The 22,647-nt window shown below is 43.2% G+C and overlaps 1 long non-coding RNA gene across 2 annotated transcripts in view; it reads left to right on the top strand.

The window, feature by feature from the left end:
- LOC117282855 overlaps nucleotides 1–22,647 on the top strand; it is a 78,464-nt gene that overhangs the window by 44,557 nt on the left and 11,260 nt on the right. Inside the window, exon 3 of one of the 2 annotated variants that reach the window (XR_004513769.1) lies at nucleotides 20,027–20,244. The exons of the other annotated variant lie outside the window; for it this stretch is intronic. This is a non-coding gene — a long non-coding RNA (uncharacterized LOC117282855). Of the gene's footprint in view, nucleotides 1–20,026; nucleotides 20,245–22,647 lie in introns of those variants that run through there. 2 annotated transcript variants of the gene reach the window in all.

Raw genomic sequence — 22,647 nt, forward strand, 5'->3', positions numbered from 1 at the left:
ACTTGGCGTGACTTGTATCTTGAAGTGGCTTGACTTATCTTGACGTAACTTGACGTGACTTGACATGAGGCGCGGCTAGGGTAGGCTAGGTTAAATTAGGTTAGGTTAGATAAAGTTAGGTCAGGTTAGATTACGTTAGGTTAGGTTAGATTTGGTTAGGTTTGTTTTCCGCAGTAGACTTGTGCGCATCAATGACTAAGTGGTACAATTCCCTGCTGTTAAATTAGGTGAGGTGAGGTGAGGTGAGTTGAGTGTGGTGACATGAGATAAGGTGACGTGTGGTTATATGAGGTAACGTGACTAACTTGAGTTTGCGTGATTTGACGTGACTTGGCATGATTTGACTTGAAGTGAATTTGAATTACTTTGCCTGACTTGCTCTGACTTGACGTGTCTTCCCGTGACTTGACGTGTGTTCGCGTGTCTAGGCGTGACTTGTCGTGACTTGACGTGTCTTGACGTGGCTTGACGTACCTTGACGTAACTTGACGTGACTTTCCGTCACTTGACGTGACTTGACGTGAAGTGCGATTAGGGTAGGGTAGGTTATATTAGGTTACATAACGTTAGGTTAGGTTAGGTTATGTTAGGTTGGGTTGGGTTAGGCTAGGTTAGGTTACTTTATATTCGGTTAGGCTATTTTTCCGCAGTAGACTTGTGCGCATCAATGACTGAGTTGTACCTTTCCCTGCTGTTAATTTAGGTGAGGTGAGGTGAGGTGAGGTAACGTGTCTTGACGTGAGTTTACGTGATTTGAAATGACTTAGCGTGACTTGGCGTGATTTGACTTGAAGTGAATTGATGTGACTTTGCCTGACTTGCCCTGACTTGACGTGTCTTCGCGTGACTTGACGTGAGTTCGCGTGACTAATCGTGACTTGGCGTGACTTGACGTGACTTGTCGTGACTTGACTTGACTTGACGTATCTTGGCGTAACTTGACGTGACTTTCCGTCACTTGACGTGTCTTGACGTGAGGCGCGGCTAGGGTAGGCTAGATTAGGTTAGGTTAGGTAAGATAACGTTAGGTGAGGTTAGGATAGGTTGGGTTAGGTTAGGTTAGGTTGTGTTAGGTTAGGCTAGATTTCCGCAGTAGGCTTCTGCGCATAAATGACTGAGTGGTATCATTCCCTGCTTTTAATTTAGGTTAGTTGAGGTAAGGTGAGGTGAGTGTGGTGACTTGAGATGAGGTGACGCGAGGTGAGGTGACGTAACGTGACTTGACGTGAGTTTGCGTGATTTCACGTGACTTGGCGTGATTTGACTTGAGGTGAATTTAAAAGACTTTGCCTGACTTGCCTTGACTTGACATGTCTTCGCGTGACTTGACGTGAGTTAGCGTGACTAGGCGTGACTTGGCGTGACTTGTCGTATCTTGACGTGGCTTGACTTATCTTGACGTAACTTGACGTGACTTGACATTAGGCGCGGCTAGGGTAGGCTAGGTTAAATTAGGTTAAGTTAGATAAAGTTGGGTCAGGTTAGATTACGTTAGGTTAGGTTAGGTTAGATTGGGTTAGGTTAGTTTTCCGCAGTAGACTTGTGCGCATCAATGACTAAGTGGTACAATTCCCTGCTGTTAAATTAGGTGAGGTGAGGTGAGGTGAGTTGAGTGTGGTGACATGAGATAAGGTGACGTGTGGTTATATGAGGTAACGTGACTAACTTGAGTTTGCGTGATTTGACGTGACTTGGCATGATTTGACTTGAAGTGAATTTGAATTACTTTGCCTGACTTGCTCTGACTTGACGTGTCTTCGCGTGACTTAACGTATGTTCGCGTGACTAGGCGTGACTTGTCGTATCTTGACGTGTCTTGACTTGTCTTGACGTATCTTGACGTACCTTGACGTGACTTGACTTGAGGCGTGACTAGGGTAGGCTAGGTTAAGTTAGGTTAGGTTAGATAAAGTTAGGCTTTGTTAGATTACGTTACGTTAGGTTAGGTTGGGTTAGTTATATTAGGTTAGGTTAGTTTTCCGCAGTAGACTTGTGCGCATCAATGACTAAGTGGTACCATTCCCTTCTGTTAATTTAGGTGAGGTGAGGTCAGGTCAGTTGTGTTTGGTGACATGAGATAAGGTGGCGTGAGGTGAGGTGAGGTAACGTGACTTGACGTGAGTTTGCGTGATTTGACGTGACTTGGCGTGATTTGACTTGAGGTGAATTGATGTGACTTTGCCTGACTTGCCCTGACATGACGTGTCTTCGCGTGATTTGACAAGAGTTCGCGTGATTTGACGTGAGTTCGCGTGACTATGCGTGACTTGTCGTGACTTGACGTGACTTGACGTATCTTGACGTAACTTGACGTGACTTTCCGTCACTTGACCTGTCTTGACCTGAGGCGCGGCTAAGGTATGCTAGGTTAGGTTAGGTTAGGTAAGATAACGTTAAGTTAGTTGAGGTTAGGTTAGTTTAGGTTAGGTTAGGCTAGGTTAGGTTAGGCTAGGTTAGGTTAGGTTAGTTTAGGTTAGGTTAGGTTAGGTTAGGTTAGGATAGATTTTCGCAGTAGACTTCTGCGCATCAATGACTGAGTGGTATTATTTCCTGCTGTTAATTTAGGTTAGTTGTGGTGAGGTAAGTTTAGTGTTGTGACTTGAGATGAGGTGACGTGAGGTGAGGTGACGTAACGTGACTTGACGTGAGTTTGCGTGATTTGACGTGACTTGGCGTGATTTGGCTTGAGGTGAATGTAAATGACTTTGCCTGACTTTCCCTGACTTGACGTGTCTTCGCGTGACTTGACGTGAGTTCGCGTGACTAGGCGTGACTTGGCGTGACTTTTTGTATCTTGACGTGTCTTGACGTGGCTTGAAGTATCTTGCCGTAACTTGACGTGGCTTGATATGAGGCGCGACTACGGTAGGCTAGCTTAAGACAGGTTAGGTAAGATAAAGTTAGGTTAGGTTAGATTACGTTAGGTTAGGTTAGGTTGATTTAGGTTAGTTTTCCGCAGTAGACTTGTGCGCTTCAATGACTAAGTGGTTCCATTCCCTCCTGTTAATTTAGGTGAGGTGAGGTGATTTGAGGTGAGGTGAGTGTAGTGACATGAGATAAGGTGACGTGAGATGAGGTGAGGTAACGTGACTTGACGTGAGTTTGCGTGATTTGACGTGACTTGGCGTGATTTGACTTGAGGTGAATTTAAATTACTTTGCCTGACTTGCTCTGACTTGATGTGTCTTCGCGTGACTTGACGTGTGTTCGCGTGACTAGGGGTGACTTGGCGTGACTTGTCGTATCTTGACGTGTCTTGACGTTGCTTGACGTATCTTGACGTAACTTGACGTCACTTGACGTGAGGCGTGACTAGGGTAGGCTAGGTTTGGTTAGGTTAGGTTAGATAAAGTTTCGTTAGGTTAGATTACGTTAGGTTAGGTTAGGTTAGGTTGGGTTAGGTTACGTTAGGTTAGGTTAGTTTTCCGCAGTATACTTGTGCGCATCTATGACTGAGTGGTACCATTCCCTGCTGTTATGTTAGGTGAGGTGAGGTGAGGTTAGGTGAGGTGAGGTGAGTGTTTTGACGGGTTATGAGCTGAGATAACGTGACTTAACGTGAGTTTGCGTGAGTTGACGTGTTTTGGCGTGATTTTACTTGAGGTGAATTGAAGTGACTTTGCCTGACTTGCCCAGACTTGACGTGTCTTCGCGTGACTTGACGTGAGTTCGCGTGACTAGGCGTGGCTTGGCGTGACGTGACGTGACTTGACGTGTCTTGAAGTTGCTTGACGTGTCTTGAAGTAACTTGACGTGAGGCGCGGCTAGGGTAGGCTAGGTTAAGTTAGGTTAGGTTAGGTTAGATAACGTTAGGTTAGGTTAGGTTAGATAACGTTAGGTTAGGTTAGGTTGGGTTAGGTTAGGGTAGGTTAGGTTAGGTTGGGTTAGGCTAGATTTCCGCAGTAGACTTCTGCGCATCAATGACTGAATGGTATTATTCCCTGCTTTTTGTTTATGTTAGTTGCGGTGAGGTGAGGTGAGTGTGGTGACTTGAAATGAGGTGAGGTGAGGTGAGGTGACGAAACGTGACCTGACGTGAATTTGCGTGATTTGACGTGACTTGGCGTGACTTGGCGTGATTTGACTTGAGGTGAATTGAAGTGACTTTTCCTGACTTGCCCTGACTTGACGTGTCTTCTCGTGACTTGACGTGAGTTCGGGTGACTAGGCGTGACTTGGCGTGACTTGTAGTGACTTGACGTGTCTTGACGTGGCTTGACGTATCTTGACGTAACTTGACGTGAGGCGCGGCTAGGATATGCTAGGTTTGGTTAGATAACGTTAAAATAATTTCGATTACGTTAGGTTAGGTTAGGTTAGGTTATTTTAGGTTAGGTTAGGTTAGGTTAGGTTGGGTTAGGTTAGGCTAGGTTCGTTTTCCGCAGTAGTCTTGTGTGCATCAATGACTGAGTGGTACCATTCCCTGCTGTTAATTTAGTTGAGTTGAGGTGAGGTGAAATGAGGTGAGGTGAGGTGAGTGTGTCGACATAAGATGAGGTGACGTGAGGTGAGGTAACGTGACTTGACGTTATTTTGCGTGATTTGACGTGACTTGGCGTGACTTGGCGTGATTTGATTTGAGGTGAATTGATGTGACTTTGCCTGACTTGCCGTGACTTGACGTGTCTTCTCGTGACTTGAGGTGAGTTCGCGTGTCTAGGCGTGACTTGAAGTGCCTTGACGGGGCTTTGTTTTATCTTGACGTAACTTGTGACTTCTCGTCACTTGACGTGACTTGACGTGAGGCGCTGCTGGGGTAAGGTAGGTTAAGTTAGGTTAGGTTAGTTTAGTTTAGGTTATGATAGATTATGTTAGGTTAGGTTCTGTTTGGTTATGTTAGTATAATTTAGGTTAAGTTCGATTTTTGCAGTAGCCTTGTGACCATCAAGTGTGTAACTGAGTGGTGAAATTCCTTGGTGTTATGTTAGGAAATGTGGGGGATGTGAGGTGACCTGAGGTGAAGTGAGGTGTAGTGACGTTAGGTGAGGTGAGGTGAGGTAACCTGATGTAACATGACGTGACTCGACGTGACTTTGCGTGACTTGGCGTGACTTGACTTTAGGTGACTCGAAGTGGCTGTGCCTGGCTTGGCCTCACTTAATGTGCCTTCGCGTGACTACCTGTCTTGAAGTGACTTGGCGTGATTTATCCTGTCTTGACGTGACTTGGCGTGACTTGGCGTGCCTTGGCGTGACTTGACGTGAATTTACGTCAATTGTGGCTAGGATTGTCTAGATTAAATTAGGTTAGGTTAGGTCAGGTTGTTTAGGTTAGGTTAGATTACGTTAGGTTTGAGTAGATTAGGTTAGGTTAAGTTTGGTTAGGTTAGGTTAGGTAGGATTAGGTTAGGTCAGGTTAGTTTAGTTTACTTTATTTTAGATTAGGTTACATTTCCGCAGTAGACTTGTACGCATCAATGTGTAACTCAGTTGTGTCATTCCCTGCTGTTTAGTTAGGAAATGTGTGGGAAGGTGAGGTGACGTTAGGTGTAGTGAGGTGAGGTTACGTTAGGTGGGTTGAGATGAAGTAACTTGAGGTGACGTGACGTGACTTGACTTGAGTTTGCGTGATGTGACGTGACTTGGAATGAATAGGCTTGATTTGACTTGAGGTGACTTCGCTGACTTTGCCTGACTTGACGTGTTTTCGCGTGGCTTTACGTGAGTTCGCGTGAAGATGTGACTTGGCGTGAATTGACGTGGCTTGACGTGACTTGAAGTGACTTGGCTTGTGGTGACTTGAAATGACTATGCCTGACGTGACATGCCTTCGCGTGATTTGATGTGACTTGAAGTGACTTGTCGTAATTTGGCGTGACTTGGACTGACTTGACGTGATTTCATGTGACTTGACCTGACTTGGCGTTACTTGGTCTAACTTGACGTGTATTCGTGTAACTTGACGTGACTTCGAGTGACTTGGCGTGACTTGACGTATCTTGAAGTCTCTTGACGTGACTTGGCGTGACGTGACGTGAGTTGCTTCTAGGGTAGGCTAGGTCAGATTTGGTTAGGTTAGGTCGGGTTGTTTAGGTTATGTTAGATTAGGTTTAGTTTGTTTATGTAATGTAAGGTTAGGTTACGTTTGATTAGGTTATATTAGGTTGGATTAGGTTACGTTAGGTTAGATTAGGTTTCGTTAGGTTACGGTTCGGTTAGGCTATTTTTCCGCAGTAGACTTGTTCGCATCAATGACTGAGTGGTACCATGCCCTGCTGTTAAGTTAGGTGATTTGAGGTGACGTGACGTGAGGTGGCGTGAGGTGAGGTGAGGTGAGGTGAGGTACCGTGAAGTGACATGACGTTACTTGATGTGAGTTGGCGCGATCTGACGTGACTTGACGTGACTTTGCGTGATTTAACTTGAGGTAACTTGAGGTGACTTTGCCTGACTTGTCATGACTTTACGTGTCTTCGCGTATCTTGACGTAATTTCGCGTGACTTTGTGTGGCTTGGCATTATATGACGTGAATTGACGTGACTGGACGTAACTTGATGTAACTTGACGTGACTTGCCGTGTATTGGCGTGATTTGACTTTACTTGACCTGAGGCGTGTCCAGGGTATTCAAGGTTAGGTTAGATTAAATCAGGTTGTTTAGGTTAGGTTAGATTACGTTAGATTTGATTAGGTTCGGTTAGGTTTGGTTAGGTTAATTTAGGTCAAGTTAGGTTAGATTAGGCTAGGTTCCGTTAGGTTAGGTTAGGTTAGATTAATTTACGTTAAGTTAGGTTTCGCAGTAGACTTGTGCGCATCAATGAGTAACTGACTGGTGCCATTCCCTGCTGTTAATTTAGGAAGTGTGAGGTGAAGTTAGGTGACGTGTGGTGAAGTGAGGTGAAATGAGGTGAGGTGACGTGACTTGACGTGACTTGTAGTGATTTGAAGTGAGTTGGCGTGATTTGGCCTGACTTGACTTTAGGTGACTTGAGGTGACTGTTCCTGACTTGGCCTGACTTGATGTGCCTTCGCGTGACTTGACGGGACTTGGGGTGATTTGGCGTGATTTGGCGTGACTCGGTTGACTTGACGTGACTTGACGTGCCTTGAAGTAACTCGACGTGACTTGGTGTGACTTGGCCTGTCTTGACGTGGCTTTGCGTGACTTGACGTGACTTGGCGTGACTTGACGTATCTTGAAGTTCCTTGACGTGACTTGACTTGAGGTGCGGCTAGGGTAGACTATGTTAGATTAGGTTATGTTATGTTAGGTTAGGTTTGGTTAGGTTAATTTAGGTTAGGTTGTGTTAGGTTAGGTTAGTTTTCCACAGTAGACTTGTGCGCATCAATGACTGAGTGATACCATGCCCTTCTGTTAAGTTACTTGATGTGAGGTGAGGTGAGGTGAGGTGACGTGAGGTGACGTGACATGAGGTAACGTGTGGTAACCTGAGGTGACGTGACGTGAGTTGGCGTGATTTGACGTGACTTGGAGTGATTTGACTTCAGGTGACTTGGGGTGACTTTACCTGACTTGACGTGTCTTCGGTGACTTGACTTGAGTTTGCGTGACTAGGCGTGACTTGGCTTGACATGACGTGGCTTGATGTAACTTGACGTATCTCGATGTAACTTGACGTGACTTGCCGTGACTTGACTTGATGTGAGGCGCGGCTAGGGTAGGCTAGGTTAGGTTAGGTTACGTCAGGTTGTTTATGTTAGGGCAGATTACGTTAGGTTCGATTTGGTTAGGTTAGGTTAGGTTTGGTTAAGTTAGATTAAGTTAGGTTAGGTTAGTTTAATTTAGTTTAGGTTAGGTTTCCGCTGTAGGCTTGTGCGCATCAATGAGTAACTGAGTGGGAATAGAGGTGACATAAGGTGAAGTGAGGTGAGGTGATGTTAGGTGATGTGAGGTGGGGTAACGTGAAGTGACGTGAGGTGTCTTGACGTAACTTAGCGTGATTTGAAGTAACTTGTCTTGAGTTGACTTGAGGTGACTATGCCTTACTTGGCCTGACTTGACGTGCCTTCGCGTGTCTTGACGTGACTTGAAGTGACTTGGCGTGACTTGGGCTGACTTGACGTGACTTAACGTGACTTTACGTGACTTGGGGTGACTTGTCCTGGCTTAACGTGATTTCGCGAGACTTGACTTCTCGTCACTTGGCGTGACTTGACGTATCTTGAAATGCCTTGGCGTGACTTACCGTGACTTGACATGACTTGGCGTGACTTGACGTGATGACGTGAGGCTAACCGAGGCGAGGCTATGCTTGATAAGATATGGTATGTTAGGTTAGGTTAGGTTGGAATTGATTAATTTAGGTTACTTTGGTAATTTTAGGTTATGTTATATTTGCTCAGATGCCTTGTGAGCGTCAATCACTAACTGAGCGGTACCACTCCCTAGTGTTAAGTATTGTGAGGTGAGGTGAGGTGACAATAGGTGACGTAACTTGACGTGAAGTGACGTGACTTGACGTGAGTTGAGTTGACTTGACGTGACTTGTCGTGATTTGCCCTGAATTGACGTGACCTGTTGGGACTTCCCCTGACTTGACGTGACTTAACGTGAAGCGATGCAAGACGGGGTAGGCGAAGCGAGGCGGGGAGAGGCGAGGTTAGGGTAAGCTAGGTTAAATTAAGTTAGATTAGGTTGGGTTAGATTAGGTTATGTTAAGTTAAGCTAGGATAGTTTAGGCTAGGTTAGATTAGGTAGGTTAGGTTTTGTGCAGTGGACTTGTGCGCATCAATCAGTAACTGAAGGGTACCATTCCCTGCTGTTAACTTAAGTGACGTGTGGTGAGGTCAAGTGATTTGACGTGACTTGACATGACTAGAAGTGTTGTGGCGTGACTTGAGTTGACTTGGCGTGATTTGGCGTGACTTGGCCTGACTTGACGTGACCTCGCATTACTTGACGTCATTTCGTGTGACTTGGCGGGCCTTGACGTGACTTGACGTAAATTTACGTGACTTGACGCGACTTGCCATTACTTGGGATGTCTTTGACGTGACTTGACTTGATTCGCTGCGAGACGGGGCGAGGTGAGGCGAGGCGGGGCGAGGCTAATGTTATATTGTGATTGTACATTATGTGTATAGTTTAGCACTCAGAACATATACAAATTGCAATAGTAGCTTCCAACTCTATTGATGTCCCTTTGATATTCTCCAAATACCGAAACAAGTCTGAGCATGAAAAATTGAAAAAAGTATTTTCAGCAGTCACACTGAACGGAACTATTTAGCTTTATATATTACTGTTAATGTGACAGACAGTAATGAAACAAATGAAATCTAGCAATATTGAATTGAAAAACGATTTAAAATATTTTATACGGAAGCGATTGTTGGCTGAATAGAGGTGATATCAAAATCACGAAATATCAATTAGAAAACCGCTGTCTCGATCGAGATTCGAACCGAGTATTTTCTGAATAAGGGTTTGGAACTTCCCGGTACGCCAGTCTGCTCGGTAGACAGAAGAAATAATTTTCTGCCTTCTTCTAATACTCGATAATAGGAATGGAGGATAGCCCTCTTGGGATATTCAACGGCATTTTTTTTCTTTGGCGCTCCAGCCCCAGTTTTGACCTTGGTCTCCCTCCATGAAACTATCCGTTTCACTTCGGTTTATTACATCTTAGACATTCGGTAGGGGTCCTTGGGCGGGTGATCAGCTCTTCGCAAAACCTCCACCTGTAGACAAACACAGAAAAACCCACACACACACATACGCGCGCGCGAACAAATTCTAAACATCAATGCCCTGAGTGGGATTCGAACACACGATCCCTGCTTCCGAACGAGCGAAGACAGTTCATGCCTTAGATGGCACGGCTACCGTGACCGGCTTTTAACGGTAATTACTCTCCTGCATAGCCTTACAGGATTCAATGGCACGGTGGCAATCCGCGAAGAAGAATGTCGAAGGAAGTCTCCGTGGTCCGTTGCTACAGAATTTGCTTAAATTCTAAGGCTATTTATTTATTTCTAATGATATTTTCAGCAGCGCAATACAAATGGACGATCGTGAATTTGCATAGGTACAACAACGATTTAGGAGGCTGTAGTAGACTACTCGAAGCTCATATCCTGGCATTTGCCTGGAGAGACCTAGACCAACAGCTGAATGTCATGGCAGAGCTGGATTTCAGGTTATTTTATTTTGTATCCATGCCACTCGAATGAAGACCATCCAGATGCTACGTTCGATATATTTTAGCAATGCCGCGCTGAAGTGTTGGCAGTACAGTACAGTCAACAGCCACAGGCAACAACTGCCAACATACCTTAACAACATCTTACCGCAAGAACATCCCTAGCGTTTAATTCAACACCAACATCAAAGAATACACCGCGAGTCCATAAAGAACTGTGCATCATGCTTTTCGTCAAGTTATGAAAAACGATTTATTTTATCAGTCTAACGTTCCTGTCTCATTTCATCTCTCTTCAAAGAATATTTGGACCGAAGAGAGGTGAAGTGACAGGAGGCTGGAGAAAACTGCGTAATGAGGAACTACATAACTCGTATTCTTCTCCAAGTATAATTACGAGTTGAATGATCAAGTCAAGGAAGATTAGATGGGCAGGACACGTAGCACGAATGGGTGTAAGAGGAATGCGTATAGGATATTGGTTAGAAAGCCAGAAGGAAAGGGACCACTGGGAAGACTAAAACGTAGGTGGTAAACAATATTAAAATGGATTTTAGAGAGATAAGGTGGGATGGTATGAATTGGATTAATCTGACTCAGGATAGGGACCAGTGGAGGGCTCTTTTGAACACGATAATGAACATTCGGGTTCCATGAAATCCTGGTAATTTCTTAAGTGGCTCCACAATTGGTGGCTTCTCTAGACGGGCTCAGCCTTATGAGTGAGCAAACGTTTCACATCTTTTCATTCGTCAATGGAACCAGAGCTGCCGCCTGGGCTATGGCCTCTTCTTCACTTTCGTAATCTCTCTTACACAGATGGTAGAACCCCTTGGACAAATGATCAGCCAGTCGCAAGGCCGCTACCTACATACAGGACAACAAAAACACAGACTAAACGCACACACACAGCCATGCCTTGAGTGGGATTCGAACCCACGATCCCAGTGTTCGAGCGAGCGAAGACAGTTCATGCCTTGGACAGCACATCCACTGTGATTGGCAGATGCATACATACGAGTATATACGTAATGAAACTCTTAGGAGAATGGACCAATCTTACAAGGCTATTTGTCCCTATCTTCAGAACGTACTCAGCTTAATGGCACGACCTCAGACTGTACACGGACTTACTCCCTTGCTCTACTCCGGACCGTGCTGAGTATAACCGTCCTGTAATCCAACACTGAGGAGAAGCAGAGTAGGAGCCCGGTCTAGTAAGGTAGACCTGAGGTTAGAAATGTCATCATCCCCCTGTTCTCAACGCCCCCTATTCCCAGTGCAGCCCCTCCCTATGCAATTCCCGTAGTAAGGGGCGAGTCGATAACATTTGCATGTTTATGGAATTTGTGGATCCAATAGTTCCGTGTTGACGGCGATGGGGGGTGTTCTCTCATCCTGCTTAGAAGGACACAGGCAGCAGACGTGGCAATATCTTGCACTCTCGGCTTTCCAAGACTTCTTTTAATGTTCCGATAACATCTATTTCAGATCCCAGAAATGGCAGGCACTCCTGTGATTGCAATCTCAACTTCAGCGGTAAGAAGTATGAATATGAAGGGAAAATATACCGCTCAGTTAATCGCTATATACATGTTTCTACATACAGCGAAAGTGGTTTTATGCCTTCTTTATACAAAGCTGAATTAATTGTATCTGAGGGGATAGCTCAGTCGGTATAGAGAGAACCTATGAGCTTGACGGCGTGGGGTTGATTCCAGAGAGGAGAAAAATTTTTCTCTCTCCACAACGTCCAGAGCAGCTGTAGGGCCCACCCAGCCTCCTACATAATGGGTAACGAAGGATCTTTCTCTGGGAGTACAGCGGAAGAGACGCGAAGCTGGCAACTAATCTTCATCTAGTGCTGATTTCCAGAATGGTGGAGGTATAAATCCACTCCCTCATACGTCCTTATTGTGTAATGCTTAATTAATTTAGAGCAGAGAAAATTCTACGTTATCTGCACCTTATATTGCTGCCTATGTTTCAACATACTCAGACTATCCTAATTACGCGCTCCTTGCATACAGCTGAACAAATCATATCTATGTTCATTGATTTATTGACGTCTTCTCTTACAATCACTCTTAATTATAATTAATTGTCAGTGACTCGCAATCAGTCTACTGCCGAGAACTCGCCCCCTTCGCCTTCTCATGTCTTAATTCCTTTTACAAAATTTGAACTCCCAATTCCAATTCACGTTCTTTCATAACTCCACTAGACTCTCTTCTACCGTCGTCTCCTGGCTCCTGTCTTTTACTATGCCTGACTTTTTTCAGTCACTTTACAAATTAATTAGTTCATATTTCTCCTTTCTATTGCAGCTCCTGTTGATTTACGAGTTGTCACGTGTTTTACGAATGGATTACTGATGAATACTTTCTCAAAGTCAAAGTCATATTGCGACTGACGGTCAGTCAGTCAGTCAGTCAGTCAGTAAGTCTTGGTGTCGAGCCACACCTGGGGCTCATGACTAGATATTTATTACTGTTTGACAGTTACGGTCTTGTTGTCTTGGGGCGCCCTCTCTGACGAGAAGACGGGTTTGTATTTTACATATTCTGCTGGCTCTTGCCAGCTCAGTCTTTCTCGGGTCCGAGTCCCTTGGGGCTCGCAACTATATTCTACCATCTCAGATTTGAGACTTCCCTTTCGTTGCCTACGACTCGAAGGGTCACAGTGGAAGTATTCGAGCCCGATTCGTTTCACGGTATATAACCACGGGACTGACCCCACAGAAAATACCACTTTCAAGAGTTATTCTATTGTTGCGTGTACATATCCATTGCTAAGGAGACTTGTTTATCCAGCTGTTGCCTCGCAACCGCAGTGCCTTCTGGCTCCAATGTTCTGGTATTTTCAACCGTCATGTTACAATATCGTATACTTATCGTTAATGTGACGTCGGAGGAGGCCGAATTACAAAGTGAATGTGACAAGCAGCGATATTTTCTATAATCTTCACATAATATCTTATGCGCTATAAATATTATACTTTGTACAGACTGTATGCTTCGATCGTGCTCTTAATTGTGATACAATAATGCAGTAATGCAATGCATGATAGTAGGCCTGTATACAAGAGACTGTTAGTTGACTAGCATGTTTAAATTCCAAACTACTGAGCGAATTTCAGTTAAATTTGATTAGATGCTGCCATTAAAGTTTTTGAATCGAATTTAATTTTGGTACCCATCAGTAAAATTTATTTATACTCTACATTACGTAAAAAAAAATAATTTTTTCAGAAGCTCCTTGTTAATTGTAGTATTGTTTCGAAAACAAAAAATAACTCCCTGATTTTAGTCCGCAAGCGAACTATACCGACCCAGGGACCGCCGCTTGTCGGCCAAGTTAGTGCCAACTTTAGCGGATAGAGTATGTCACGTGGTAAGCGCAACGAATCCCCACGGCCGTTAATTTCGCTTTTCTAGACCGGAGCCATTATTTCCTTGAAATAGCTCCTCAATTATCATCACGAGGCTGAGTGGACCCCGTTCCAGACCCACTACTTCTCCAAAAAAAATCTGGTAGCGCCGGGAATCGATCCCGGACTTCTGGAACCGTAGCCAGGAACGCTAGCCACTAGACCACAAAGGCGTCTAGTATTGTTTCATCCGATAAAATATATAACTCATTAGGATGTATCGAAGAGTCTTACATGATCAATAATCTCCTATTCTTCTAGGCTTAATCATGAAAATGAAATGTACAAACTATGGCAATTCTCGTTATGCAACATTCTTCAGTTCCCCTGCTACTTCAAACATCACAGTTCACTGCATTTTGCTGGTTATTCTTGAAAGATTACACTTGCACACCTTGAACTAAATTCACCTGTTTTAATAGAAATACAATTTTCGTTTCCGTATTAACAAAAGTCCGTAATTCATCCTATCCTTAGCCAATTCAATCCAGTAAATATCCTAATTTCTTATTTTCCCAATATCTTCTTTTCAGTATTTTCACGCGTAGGGGTGACTATAGACGGGTTTTGGATTGGACGATTGGATTTATTGCATTCTAAACATTCACAACTACAGGTAATTACAGCGCTGCCGCTGTTCTACACACTTTACCGTTCACTGTTACACACATACTAGGATTCTCAATCTTCATTAGTCGTATCCTGGCAACGGCTTTATAACCGTCTCAATGTAATTTGATATCACATATGAAGCCTTCTTTTCACAGCCTACTGCCCTTCTTTCCATTAATCTGCAACTGCCAACTCATTTCAATTCCAAGCTCCTATCCCGATATGCTGGCGTCCCGAAACTCGACTCTTCACTCTATGCTACACAATTGAATTCTTCTTTATAACCACTTTGTACGGATCCCACGGAAAATATCGTCATCTATTGTCCCGTATTAATTAGAGTGTTTACAATAACATTGCATATTAACGGCCGCGACGCGGACCACATAGAAAACAGTCTCTCTATTGTTGAGGTGTGTTTACCGCGGGCACTTGTTTACTTAGTCGTTGTCTAGCAATGGGTATACACGCGAGAGTATTATCCTACCATCTTTGACTGGGCCTCCGAATTTGTGTCCAAATACACGAAGTTTTTCTCTAGTAATGCGTGCTGCATGTCATGCTCCTTGATTCACTCACCCTAGTAATACTGGATGATCGCTGTAAGACGCTGAACTCCTCAGTCTTTCCACCTGCCTGTTACTTCCCCCTTATTAAGCCCCACTGTTCCCCTAAGCACTAAGCTCCATAAACATGATTATCGAAATTTTAAAAGAAAACGCCCAAGAAGCCTGAGTCAGCCCCTGAAACGTTGGAACTTGTAGACCTGTTTCATTAAAGTTCAAAATAGGTTTAAACTAGAGGGAAATTGCATATGGAAGGCGGGGGTGGAGAGGCAGGTAGAATATGACAAGAGCATCATCAGCCTTGATCAAAGCAGTCGGCCCACCCTGCAGCAGATAGCCTAAGAATAAATACAGAGGGAATGGTTTCTCTACGCACAAGAGGAGCACAATTCGCTCTAGGGATGAAGGAAAGACTCGTGCAGAAGGCAGCGGTGACGAAGTAACTGGTGCAGTCATACTCAACTTCATGTCATAGTATATTTCTGTGGATAAGATAAGGTCTTCAGCATGTTACAAAATGTGTGAACTTAGTCTCGTTTAGGTAAGGACTGAATTATGTTTCGAAATGTTTGTTTATGACAAAATCAGCATTACTACCACAGATCATATGCTACAATGAAAACTTGTGGGGAAATCAGCCGTTTGAATATGGAATAAAATACGACGATTCACAGACTTTACGATCTGATGATGGATACCGACTCAGAGTTCGAAACATCCGATTTGTGTTCCATATTTACGAGGCTGATTGCCCAAAAGGATGTGGGTAAACGCTTCAAATATTTTTGTAAATTTATCGTTGATATAGCTAGTAACAAGAGCTTATACACTGGAACCATTTTCGCTGTGGTCATCGTAGCAATCTCAAACGGATAATACGTGGTCTGACAATAAAGTTCGCGAACACATTGCGGTAAAAATGCTACATATCTCATTGCTGAATATCAACGTGGTCGCCTTCAAACTACTTCCCTTAGGAGCCATACACCGATGCCAGGGCTTAGTCCACCCATGTAAACAATTTTGTGACTGGTTTTGTGGAATGGCCTTCAGAGCTGCAGTCGTAATATCAATGTCATTAAAATGCCTTCTTTTCAATATTTCCTTTATCTTCGGGAACAGAAAAGAGTCACTGGGCCTATTTTCTGTGAATATGGAGGGTGTTCCAGCACATTTATTTGTTTACTAGCTAAAATCTCCCTCACCGACGGTGCTCTAATTCCAGCTCCGAAATTCTCGCGTCGGCACACCGAAACACGCTCAGACACTAAGAGACGCCACTCAGAAAGACTGCTATAGCTCAACAACAACAACAACAACAACAACAACAACACAGCTGTGAAACGCTGATATGGTAACGTCATCAACCATACTGAAGCTTCTGTCCATTGCTGCCACGGCAAGCACACTTTGGCGAGTTCGTGAACTTTACTGTCAGACCTCGTACATGGTACGCAATATGCTTACCAAAATTTATCTACATTCCTTTACAATTTTCAGACATGAAAATTCGGATGTATAACATTTCATTTCGTAATGTTTGTCCAAATAAGAAGAAAAAAGGTGTCACATTTTCACCTTGCAGGACAGGATGTCTGTACCCACCCTGTTGGGTAATTTAGAAGCTATTTATTATCATTAGGGACTTGAGCACATAAAAGAATTCTTTTGTAAGAAGCTGTACTAAACGGACCGGGGTCTTTCTGAGAATCTGATAGTTGTTAAAAGGGTCTGGAAAATGCCCGCGCCTTATTTGGAGTCCGATATTCATTTCCGCGCTCACAAGAATATGCCACTCGACCCTGTCCTCAATCAGATGAATTCAATCCACATCCCTACATTTTGCTCCTTTAAGATTCACTTTAAGAGTTTGCTTCCATCAAGCTCTAGGCCCACTAATTGGATCTTTCAGGTTCACTGACCAAATTTTTTACGTGTTTTTTATATTTGCCATATGTGGTACATTACACGCCCATCCCATTGCCTGTGATTTGTTCACATGAATAATATCCGGTGTTGACTATAGGTATGATTTTCATCACATTGTAATTGCCTCCTTTCTGTCAAGCACACTAAAAAGTTCGGCAGAGAGACCATCACGAGTTGCGTTAAGTTACAACAAATCAATCACACTGAATCACGCCGCACTGGAGTAGACGATATATTCTATTGGTGACTAAAACTCTCAGCAGTGCTATGTCTACTGCCTCCTATTCAATTGTAATCCTTTGTTATCTATTTTCATGGAGGAAGCATCTTCTAGATAAGCTGATATCCGAGCAACTGGGAACCTCGAATATCATTACGGCCTTTACAAGAGCGTTTATCCCTTTCCATTCTTAGCTTAATTTCCTTATTTTTAAAAAATGAAGGTACGCTTTTGCTGTCACCATGATGACTGTGTCTGTGTATCCCCCTGTAACAACTTTTGAAAGGATGAACCAATTTTTATGAAACTAGATGCGTGTATCACGTTCCTTTATTTTATATTTTTCCTTCTTCTAATCCTCCTTTCTCTATTTATTCTTCCTCATCCATTTCCTCCTATGCCTTTTGCAGTCTTGTAATATAAAATTACTCTTAGAAGAAGTGTTTGATTATGTAAAGACCTGCACTCTCTTACAGCACGAATTACAAATTGTCGCATATTCATCATCATCATCATCATCATCAGTAATCTGTCAGACGACAGGTCCACAGTCTCTTCCAAAACAATTCCTCCATTTAATGCGATCTAGAGCTTTCTCCTTCAAATGACAGTTCCTCTTCTGTCCCCAAGGTCATCCAGCATCTTCTTATGTCTTCTTCCTCGTCTTCTTGTCACTTCTATCGGCCCCTCTATCTTTCCTTCGATAACTTCTTTTAGAAGGCAGTTTCTGCGTAAAACATGACCAATCCAATTAGCCTTCCGTTTTCTTATTTCGTGTAGGATATTCCTCTGCTCACTGACTCTAATTAACACTTCTTCATTTCTCCATAATCGGTCCAACTGATCTTCTCCATCCTTCTCCAACACCACATTTCGAAACTTTCCAGATGTTTCTAACACCACATTTGTCGCATATTATGTGGAGAGAAAACTCATGAAATTATGTATTTATGGTCTAGAAATGCTTCAGTGCGCCACCAAGCTGACTGGGCCGGCACTATAGTTTACAGTTCCTCTGGTGCTATGCGGTAAACCATCAAATGCATCACTCTAAGCACAAATTCCTTTCTTACCGGATACAGCGCCACAAGCCTTTGGCCACGACGACTGGCAGAGCGAGATATGGCGTCAGGGGTTACATTTAATTGATAATCCTGTCCAACAATCTTCCAATTGAAATAGCTCTATTATCTGAAGGGATGAAACTTCGATATTGAACTAGTCCTGTCACAGACGGACACAGAGTCTTACGTTATAACATGAATGGGTTATATGTTTAACTTCTCGGTAATTTGGATAAGTATGTATCGGCTAACAGCGAATATATTCATGTTGATTTAATATTAGCTTATTAGAAGAGAAGTGGAGGGCACTTGTGAACATGGCAATGAATCTTTGGATTCCATTAAGTGTTAGAAACTTCTCGAGTTGCTGAGCAACTGGTGGTTTGTCAAAAAGGACTCGGCTCCATGGAATTAATTAGTTCTTGCAAGAGAAAGATTGGCCGTAATCTTCATTATAGATTTTAATAATTTATTTGAACCACGAAACATCACATGCCTTTCTCAAATTAGCTACATTTCATTTCTTATAATTAAGCTTAAAGTAATGATAAAAAAGGTAAAATTGCTCTTGTGCTTAACTAATTAAGCACTGCACCATGAAGGCATGGGGAGTGGATGTATAGATCCACATTTTCTTGATATCGGCATTAACTAGAGGAGAGTGGTCAGCTTCACGCCCCTGCCACTTTAACCCCGGGGAAAGAGCCCCCGATACCCATTGAATAGGAGGCTGGGTGGGCCCCAGAGCCGGTCTGGATGAGGTGGAGAAGAGAAAAATGTGACCCTACTGGGACTCGAACTCCGACCCCACGGTCGTCCAGCCCGTAGGTAGTCGCTGTACCGACTGTGCTATGCAGGGACCAAATTAAGCATAAAAGCACGGATAATAACATGTCGTTTGTACTTAGTTCCGTGGAATATGCTCATTATATGTACACTGCATATTATCTCGTTTAGTTTGCATGAACTTGTCTCAATTGCATAACGACTGGCTACGGGATGGACTGCCAAGAGGTCGGAGTTCGAGTCCTGATAGAGGCAATTTTTTTTCTGTGTGTCATCCAGACGGCTTCTTAGCCCCAGCCAGTCTACTATCCAGTGGGTATCGAAGATTTCCTGCGGTAAAGCTGTCGGGGCGTAAAGCTGACCACACCTCCATAATTTGCGGAGGTCAAGAATACGTGCATCTACACATCCATTCACCCATACGTCTTCATTGCGTAGTGCTTAAACACAGTTAAACACAGGGACCGGTTTACTTTTACTTTTCTCATTTGCGCTCTGTGAAGAGGGCCGGAATGGAGGAAGGCTACGAATAGCGAATTGTGAACAACAGGGAAGAAGCAGTCGTAGGCAATTTTTGAGTTATTACAGTGGAGGCAATAAAAACTGCGTAACACCTCAGTTAGGATAAATGGCTCGTGACCGATAATCGAACTGGTTATCCTTCGAATTCAGGGTAGAAATGCACGAAACCGCCATGTTCTGTACAAGAGATGCTGTTGAATAGGAAAGTGACCTTATGTAAGTGACTGCTTGGGGCACATATATGCCCACTGGTTTACAGCAATATGTATCTGATTTCAATTGCGTTTCTAAGAATTTAACAGCAATTCAAAACTGTGGTAACCGTAGTGAGATTTTGTTCAACCTTGCTTTATCATGTCGTGAACCTGCGCTGCTTTACTTTTGTCAGTTATTGCTCTCTCGATATTTTTCATACTTCTTTATATTTGAAGAAAGCAGTCTTCTGGGATGTGGCACCGTGTAAATGTGGTGTTAACCGACGTTTCGGAGGAACGTATCGCCTCCATCTTCAGGGTAGAAGGAAAATATGAAAATCCGCAAGCGAAGAGACAGTGAGAACAGGTGAAAGCAGAAGAAAGTTGGAAATAAACTGGGCTAAGTGAAAACCTAAAATCTTTCATAGTCACCGCCGTGAAAACCTCGAATTTCTTTATATTTGTTAAATATCTTCATAGTATCTTCTTTCTGTGTCTCTTTTGTCATGTATCACCTTCTCACAAGATGTTAGTATGTACTATTTATCTAGGAATTGTAAATAGCCATATACAGGAAGTTTTATTTTTATTTTGTTGACAGGCTCTGGTCTTTACGGCGACCGGTGCATCTCTTACTGCGAGGAGCATACGAATTTGCCGATGAATCAGCATGCCTGATGGCAGCTAACTTTTGGAATAAAGGGAGGTAATTAACTTACGGGCTACTTGACGGCATTATGTGAGCAGTGCGATTCATGTGTGGGAGTTTGTTCGTGATATGTCAGCAGTAGGCAGCAGTTATCAGCTCCATTAGCCATGTTTTCTTAGCTACAGTTAGTGAGCAGTGTGGGACGTCATGTTGCGGTGTGCTTTAGAGCACCGATGAATTTCGTGATGAAAGAGTTCCCAGGAGGCAAACAATTCACAATTTCATATTTCATGAATAAACTTAGATCAACGGGCACTCTTTTTTTTATTGCTAGTGGGGTGAGACTAAATCCCTTTTACTGCGACCACTTCTGGCCTTTTGTACAAGTCCCAGATGATAGGAGAGGGTGATTGTGGAGCAATTTGTGAAATGAAGATTGGCAAGGAAACCGAAGTACTCGTAGAAAACCTGCCCCAGCGTCACTTTGTCCACCACAAATCCCACTTGACCAGACCCAGGTTCAAACCCGAGCCGCAGCGGTGGGAAGCCAGCGACTAACCTCTTGAGCTGCGGCGCGGCCCAAAGGGGACTCTTAATAAACAAGAAACAAAAACATAAGCGCCGAATGCTTACTGAGAAGAAGTTAGATAACATAGGAGCCAGACTTGAACCTAGAAAACCTTGACCTAGAAAATCATCGAAACGCCTAGCTCAAGGGACTGGGGTGTCAAAGTCTAGCGCAAGAACGGAAACACAAATGTTGAACACACTGATATGTTGGGATTTTGGACTTTATCCAACGTCCTGGTTTTTAAGATAACAAATAAAAACACGACGTTTCGGAAACTGGATCTGTTTCCGTCCTCAGGTGAAGGAAAACACCAGGTCCAGTGATTGAGGCTAGCTCTTTCTAAGGGACCCAACTGAATAGGTGTTTTCCTTCACCTGAGGACGGAAACAGATCCAGTTTCCGAAACGTCGTGTTTTTATTTGTTATCTTAAAAACCAGGACGATGGATAAAGTCCAAAATCCCAAAATATCAGTGTGTTATACACCATCGTCAGAATCCTATAGTAACTACAAATGTTGAATCTTAGACCCTATAAAACAGTAATCCACGCACTCCTTGCAGCCGCGCTATTCAGCTACCAGGGTTCATTTTTGCAGTTGGTTTCTACAGTCTGTCGTCCAGGGTGAGATCGAGCGGCAAGTGACATTGTTTTCTGGCGAAGCGTGGTTTCGCTTACAGGGATACATAAATGCGCAAAATAATCGCTACTGGAGTTCACAGAATCTACATCTAATCCAAGAAGTTCCGCTCCGGCCGATGAAAGTAGGTGTCTGGTATGCTGTAGGTGGAAGGACTGTGGGACCTGTGATTCTAAAGGAACAATTAATTGCAAAATTTTAATTTTAAATTTAAGCTTTGTATAGGATATGTCTGAAATAATGTATGCTAAAAGTAAAATCTACATTAACATTTGAAATCCAGTGGTTAAATAAAATTAGGTAAAAATGGAATTATAATTTCGATACATTTAAAATGAGGAGTGGTGGTGCTTTGGGATGTTGGTTATTAGGCAGTGTAGATGAGCTTCACGCTTTTAATGTTTATTAAGTATGAAAAAGAAATTTTTGGTGTAAGGAGGTGATTGGTCGAGGTACGGAGTTCGTGGTTCTGTAGTTGAATATGTAATTTTTGTCTTTTAGAGTTGCAACACGTATCAGATATATTGGTATGTGTATAGGAAGCTATTCTGTATGCTTTTCAGTTTTGGTATGGTCCCCAGGGCGTTTTTTTTTGTGATGTATCATTTGTGTGACTGTTTTTCGGAGATGACTGATGTAAATGAGCAGTTATGGGCGATCCGTTTTTATAATTCAATGACGAAATATGTAATTCTTAAAGTTCATCTGATAATGATCTTGATAAACCGAAACGTGTAGTGGGATTAAAATAAAGTAACCCGAACATTAAACATATTAATATCTGTTTATATAAAATCTTTGTGTCCACGGCACCTAAGTATACTTTTGCTAAGGGACGCGCCATAGCTCAAGCTATTAGTCGCTGGTTTCCCACCGCGGCGACCCTGGTTCGAACCCGGGACTGGTAAAGTGGGATTTGTGGTGGATAAAGTGGCGCTGGGGCAGGTTTTTTTTAATACTTCGGTTTCCCCTGTCAATCTTCATTCCACCAAATTCTCTATCACCATAATCACCCGGGCAAGTACAATAGGCCAATCAGTTACCGACGTGCTGAGTGGATCCAGCTGGAGTCCACCCCACTATGCGGTTAAAAAAATAATAAAAATACCTTTGTTACGTAATACCCAATAAGATGCAGAAAATAAAGCTATTACACGAAGTTTATATGTTTAGTTGTAGGTGTCACATGCGTATCCTTATTTATTTCAGAACAGTTTTCCATGGATGGAACCTCTGTAAGGAATGTTAGCTTCAACAGATGTCTCTCACTTCCCCTCACCCCGTCCTCGCCCCTCTTAACTTTCCTGGTAGTGAGAATATCGATTCTGAGAAATATGGAAATATGTGATTACTCAGTCCGTCT

The sequence above is a fragment of the Cryptotermes secundus genome, unplaced genomic scaffold (genome assembly GCF_002891405.2).
Source record: "Cryptotermes secundus unplaced genomic scaffold, Csec_1.0 scaffold194, whole genome shotgun sequence".
In the NCBI taxonomy this organism is placed as follows: Eukaryota; Metazoa; Arthropoda; class Insecta; order Blattodea; family Kalotermitidae; genus Cryptotermes; species Cryptotermes secundus.